This window comes from Octopus bimaculoides, chromosome Z (genome assembly GCF_046866305.1).
Source record: "Octopus bimaculoides isolate indiv1 chromosome Z, ASM4686630v1, whole genome shotgun sequence".
In the NCBI taxonomy this organism is placed as follows: domain Eukaryota; kingdom Metazoa; phylum Mollusca; class Cephalopoda; order Octopoda; family Octopodidae; genus Octopus; species Octopus bimaculoides.
Window position 1 is genome coordinate 46,542,532 of NC_142944.1, and position 7,500 is coordinate 46,550,031.

The following is a 7,500-nucleotide window of genomic DNA, read 5'->3' on the forward strand; positions in this document are numbered from 1 at the left end:
ACACACATATATATCGCAGGCGTAGCTGTGTGGTAAGAAGTTTGCTTCCCAACCACACGGTTCCGGGTTCAGACCCACTGCATGGCACATTGGGTAAGAGTCTTCTACTATAACCTCGGGCCGATCAAAGCCTTGTGAGTGGATTTGGTAGACGGAAACTGAAAGAATACCGTCGTGTATATATATATATATATATATATATATATATATATATATATATATATATATATATATATATATATATATATATATATATATATATATATGTATGTATGTGTGCGTTTGTGTGTGTGTGTTTGTCCCACCTCCATTTACTTGACAACCGATGCTGGTTCGGCAATAGTGACCGATAGAATAAGTACTAGGTTTACAAAGAATTAGTCCTGGGGTCGATTTGTTCGACTAAAGGTGGTGCTCCAGCATGGCCGCAGTCAAATGACTGAAACAAGTAAAAGAATAGGCCCACATTAAATATTAGTTTCAAACTTTAGCACAAGGCCTGCAATTTGGGTGGCGGAGATATCGATCCTAGTATCCAAGTGGTATTTATTTTGTCGACTTCGAAAGGTAAAGTCGACCTCGGCGGAATTTGAACTCAGAACGACTTCAACATTAAATATTAAAATGTATTTTTCTTGTGAGTTACATTACTACTCTTTGATTTATTAGCGACGATATTTCTCTGCGGTAGTCTATAATTTCTTCCACAATATCTACCTGTCAGTTGTGCAAAGTCCGCATAAGTTTTGAGGTGCAGTCTTCTATCAGTTCTGTAAGCCGTAAAATAAAGACCATAGTTTTAATTACTGTATTTCCATGTTCTTAATTTTCACGCACTGGCTTTTCAATCATAATTTTTTTAAGAAAAAAATTAGTAAGTTTCTTTCTTTCTTTCTTTGTTTTTCCTTCTTTTTTTTGTTCTCTTTTCCTTGTTTTGAAATACATTTCTGATATCGACTCATTAGCTGAATCCATCGGATATCGGATAGAACTCTCTATGATATTTCTTCCAGTTTTCTGCTACAAACGTGTCCCTTTCGCCATTCTGAGGCCAGTACAAAAATTACCAAAAGTAACAGACAAGAACTAACATCAATTTTCTCTCTCACTCTCTTTCTCTCTTTCCATATTTCTTATCTTTTTTCTTTGTCTCTTAACTATATAGTACGGTCTCATTACCCAGAAGACCATTCACACCGTTCACTTCCCCAGAAAGTGAGAAAGATTCATCGAAATGTATGCTACAAGAAGCGCCTTAGGACGGACCATATTGCAGTATAGCAACGGAACCGAAATAACGAACATAAGATAACGGAATACATCCAACCTGAGTTCGTACTTCGTTATTCCGAAAGTATTAACAGAAAAGTAGAAAAAATAACTGTGAAGTATCGGCTTCAGTTGTTAAGTAGATCAGCAGAATGGTTAAACCTACGAACCCCTTTCATTCCTATTTTTCTCTACTGGACCCTCATTGCAATTCGATGTTTAAGAAATCCTATACTCTCTTTACTCTTTTACTTGTTTCAGTCATTTGACTGTGACCATACTGGAGCACCGCCTTTTAGTCGAAGAAATCGACCCCGGGACTTACTTTTTGTAAGCCTAGTACTTATTCTATGGTTCCCTTTTCTGCCGAACCGCTAAGTTACGGGGACGTAAACACACCAGCATCGGTTGTCAAGCGATGTTGGGGGAACAAACACAGACACACAAACATACACACACACACACACACACACATATATATATATATACATATACATATATACGATGGGCTTCTTTCAGTTTCCGTCTACCAAATCCACCCACAAGGCTTTGGTCGGCCCGAGGCTATAGTAGAAGACACAAGCCCAAGGTGCCACGCAGTGAGACTGAACCCAGAACCATGTGGTTGGTGAGCAAGCTACTTACTACACAGCTACTCCTGCGCCTATTATATTTTCATAATTAAATATTATCAGGAATAGTATTTTAAAAATTGTTAAAATATTTTATGCATTGTAGAAGTTTTACCAATTTATTGCAGATAAATTTTAACAAGATCTTATAAGGACGCCTTAGCGGCCATATGGGCCCTGGTTGAGAACCATTGGATGAGCGCATCGGACAAAAAGCATTGCGCCGTTTCGTTACTGCCTTCTCGATTGTGAAACAAAATCTCTCCTTTTCAACTTTACCTTTAATCAAATACTGGGTTTGTTCAAAATGGCAACAAAATTCCTTTAAAATTTCGTACCTGTTGTCAAGAAAATAAATTATCAAGTCTATTTTAATTCTTCAGTACTTTTCTCAGCATTTTAACATATATATGTATGTATGTATGTATGTGTATGTATATGTATGCATCTATCTATCTATCTATCTATCTATCTATCTATCTATCTATCTATCTATCTATCTATCTATCTACCTATTTATTTTTACATTATGCATCTTCCACCCTCTACTTCTCTTTCCATATATGTTTTACTCATTCACATACAAAATTATATATATATATATATATATATATATATATACATATACATACGCACCTGCGTACACACACACAAACACATATGTATGTATGTGTCTGTATATATAAATATATATATATATATGTATATATATATATTATATTATATAATATATATATGTGTGTGTGTGTGTTTGTGTATGTATTTATATATGTATGTATATATGCGCGCACCTGTACATAGATATGTCTAGGCGTGTTAGTTCATGTGTGTTCCTGTAATCATGTATATGTTTGTATTTGCGCTTGCATGTATGTATAGGTGAGCATACGCTTTTACGTGACTACATGTGTATGTGTGTGTGTGTGGGGGGTGCTTTTGTGTGTGTGTATTTCTGTGATAAACGTTATTTAGTTTGAGTGTCAAAAGCTTAACATAAATTTTTTGGTCTCCTTGTTGGAGAAATAAGACACTTTAGAGGAAAAAGAAAAGAAAATACAATACAATAAAAAGAGAAAAAGAAAAAGACCCTCAGCTAACATGAAACCTTAAAAGAAATTGAAAAAAAAAACGAAATAATATTAATAATAATAATGGAAAGACGAAAAGCTACAAAGCGTATGGATTGCGTTGATTTTTTCTCACCTCTCTACCCCCCTACTCCCTCTTCCCCGCTCTGTCACTCCCACTCTCTTCCCCCTCTCTCTCTCTATCCGTCTCTCTCTCTATCCGTCTCTCCCTCCCTCTCTGTCACTGTTCATCTGTCGTTTTCTCACAATCACTCTCTGTTTCAGCCTTGCATTTATTTCCTCCTCTACACCTTTCTTTTGCCAATGGCGTGTAAAAATCCGGAGACGCTATATAATTTGCTAGCCAGTCACATAGCTTAGCTCACTCTAGCCTTGTTTCAGTCGGATGTAAAAGGCTCACCTTACTTCCGCCTTCTTTAAGGAAACTAACTCAAAAGGGCAGCACGTTTTTGTAGTTTTAGGAATTCTTTTTTTATATAATTTTATTTTATTATTATTTTTTATTTAATGTTTAGTCGTGGTAGTCTGCGCGTGCAAATATATATGTCTGCGTAGGTACACGCACAAACACACGCACAATCACACACACACACACACACATGTGCATATATAAATAAGTGTGTACACATATATGTACATATGCGAGAGAGAGAGAGAGAGAGAGAGAGAGAGATGAAGAGAGAGAGAGAGAGAGAGAGAGAGAGAGAGAGAGAGGGCGGGCGAAGAGACAGACAGATAGATAGACAGATGGATAGGTAGAAACAGAGCGATTAGGCGCATATGTATTATGCGTGTGTATGTATGTACATATATATATATATATATATATATACATATATATATATATATATATATATATATATATATATATATATATACATATATATATATATATATATATATATATATATATATATATATATATGTGTGTGATATATGTATGAATGTATATATATATATATGTATATACACATATATGTATATAAATACACACGCACACACACACACAAACACACATACCCATACACACACGCATATGTATATATATAACTACATAAATAATATTTTTATAAACAAACCCGAAAAGTTTTGCAAGTTACGGAGAGAAAGCTGCTATGGAAGGTTCAAAGTATAATAACTGTATAAATGGGAGAATAAATATCAATTTGATATATGTTATATACAGTTATTGTACAGTTATATATATATATATATATATATATATATATATATATATATATATATATATATATATATATATATATATATATATATATATATTGAAAAAAAAGGTCTCCTTGTTGGAGAAATAAGACACTTTAGAGGAAAAGGAACAGAAAATACAAAAGGAACAGAAAATACAAAAGCGACGATAGAATAAGTACTAGGCTTACAAAGAGTAAGTCCTAGAGTTGATTTGTTCGACTAAAGGCGGTGCTCCAGTATTGCCGCAGTCAAATGAATGAAACAAGTACAAGAGTAAAAGAATAAAAGAATATATATAGGAGGAAGGAACGAAGGAAGGAATAAAACTAAGCAGCAAACAAAGCACAGATACCAATTACAGGAAAGGTTCAGAATGAAGAGCTGGTTAAGAATTATAGTTCCAATTGGTGCATTTAAATTGGCACCAAGACGTATTTCATTCTTCTTTCATTACGTTAATTAAATAGGCGGTGAGTTGGCAGAAACGTTAGCACGCCGGGCGAAATGCTTAGCGGTATTTCGTCTGTTTTTACGTTCTGAGTTCAAATTCCGCCGAGGTCGACTTTGCCTTTCATCGTTTCGGGGTCGATAAATTAAGTACCAGTTGCGTACTGGGGTTGATCTAATCGATTGGGCTTCCTCCCCACAAATTTCGGGCCAAGCGCCTAGAGTAGAAAAGGTTATGTTTTAGTTGTTTCAGTCATTAGACTGCGGCCATGCTGGGGCACCACCATGGGTAAGTTTAGACGAGAGAATTGACTCCGGTACATATATCTTTTTTTTAAAAATCCCGTATATATTCCATTGGTCGCTTTTACTGAATCAATAAGTTTCGTGAACTTGAACACTGCAACTCTGATCGTCAAACAGTTGTGCGAGAAACAAACGCACACACACACAGTCGCACGCACACTAGGACACAACACACACACACACACACACACAAACTCGCGCGCGCACACACAAACACGTGCACACGTACACAAACTCACACAAATACGCACGCATGCATACACACACACACATACACACACATACGTTTTTATATATATGTCCAGGTTCAGTCTCACTGCGTTGCACCTTGGGCAAGTGTCTTCTACTACAGCCAAAGGCCGACCAAAGCTTTACGAGTGGAATTGGTAGACGGAAACAGAAAGAAGTTCGTCGTACATATTGTATTTCAGGACAGTATTTTTTTTTACCTATATACTCGTTCTTCACTTTTCTTCGCCCTGTATATAGAGATGTTTTCGATCTAGTTTGGATTGTTTGCCATCAAATTCTTTGCAATCAAATTTGATGGTAAAGAATCCAAACTAGATCGAAAACATCTATATATTCGTTCTTCACACGTTTATTACTGCTCTTATTTAACTCATGTCCGGAAATGTTTCGTCCCACATCTGTGACCTCTTCAGTGGCACTTTCCTTTATATGCTCCTACTCCGTTTACACATACCAAGAGAGCTACTAATCATAAAATATGCCACATATTTCCAAGCAATCTTTCAGGCTCTGTTTATGCGTTATATATATATTTAGGAACAAGGACGCTGGTCAGTGAGAAAATAAAAAAGAACATGAAACAAGAAAATTGTAGCAATGCTGTTTTACAGTGGTACCAGCCGTGGTATGCATAGCATTATGTAACATATAGCTTACGTGATGTCTCAATTCTGAGTCTTTCCTGTTCCCTTTTTTATGGTCTTTAGTAATACATTGGTACCAGGAAACTATCCGTGAATCCGATAATGTAGAGTTTATATTTCAAATATTTTTATTATTTGCTGTTCAAATTTGCTGTTTAATCTTTGCTCTTCAAGTTCAATTTCAGCTGTTTTAAGAACACCAGATTTGATAAAAGTGTTATTAATGTGACATAAATTGGTAGTGGGAATGGTGAAAAATCCAACATTTGCTAATGGGTTGACAGATTTAACAGTTGAAATGAAATTTTTCAATTTATAAACAATATCCACAGTTGCGAAGGACGACAAACGATCATCACCAGATGAAATTTTAAGTTAGAATATCATTAATGCCTACTGCAATCTTAATGAATAATTGTTTATGTTCAGGCAAAGAAATGAGAATATTAATTTTTTTTTTTTTTAGTTAATGTGTCAATTGTGGCACCCTGCCTGATATCATAAAATATATCAATATCTTCTGGTTGCTTGTACTTGCTAAAATTATTGCACCTCTAGTCCCTCCCACAAAAGAAAAAACACCCAGGCTCTGCATCTGGGATTCTGTGAAAATTCATCTCCTATTTTCAGAGGATTATGGGAAAACTGAAGTGGTTCACTTGAAAGGGTAGAAACTATGGGAACAGTAGTTAGTAAGTGCTAGGCGCCCAATATCATGTCAGGACAGTAATAAAAGCGTATATGCGTTTACAAGGGTATAAAAATCGAGAAATATAAACAAATATATTATTTTATTGAACTTTTTAACTGATATACATTTATTAATTAAGAAGTTGCTTCTGGGATTCACAAGAGAGTCGAGTTTTTTTTCTTTTCGTGGATCTTTAATAATCACCCTTGTTTCTATATATAAGAATAGCATTGTCATCTTGTATAGCCTTTAATTTTGCAAGTTATTTTCTGACGTCACTTTGACATTTCTGGAAGGTGGCAATGTAGTTGCATAGAAACGGGATTTTTGTTGTCAATATGAACGGTTCTTTCGTTTTTTTCTTGTTTTTTTTTTTACCTACGGTAATTTTTCTTCGCTAAGCCGGAGAAAATTTGAAACATGGTGTTATCTGCATTAAAAAAGCAGCGAGATAAAGCGAGATGTGACATGTGCATTGCGTTCTTCTCTACCGTTTTACGAATCCTGTGTGCACTTGTGCATTGCATGTTCATACTTCATTTTTCGGTTCCTTCTCAAAACTGTCTACAACTTACCACAATCTCACGGATCTACGGTCGTGAAGAGCGTTCGGAGCTCTGATGGTTTTGAAAAAAAAAAAAAACTAGCAGAAAATATGTTAAAGTCTACGACACAGCAACTCAAATTCGATAAATGAAATTTGTCTATGTGTTTACACGTGCTAAAAATTTCAGATATGACACAAAGGCATTATGATAGATGCCTTACGAATACATTTGAGTGTAGTAACGAGCGAGGCGTAGGCCGGTGACTGTTAGTATTTTACATTTACGTGTGTTTTATTTCTTACGTCATATCGTAATTAAGATGTACAAGTGTACAACAGGTTTTGAACAAACTATTCAAGGATCATAAATGCACATGCGCACGCAAACATCACACACACATTCTCACACACAAACACA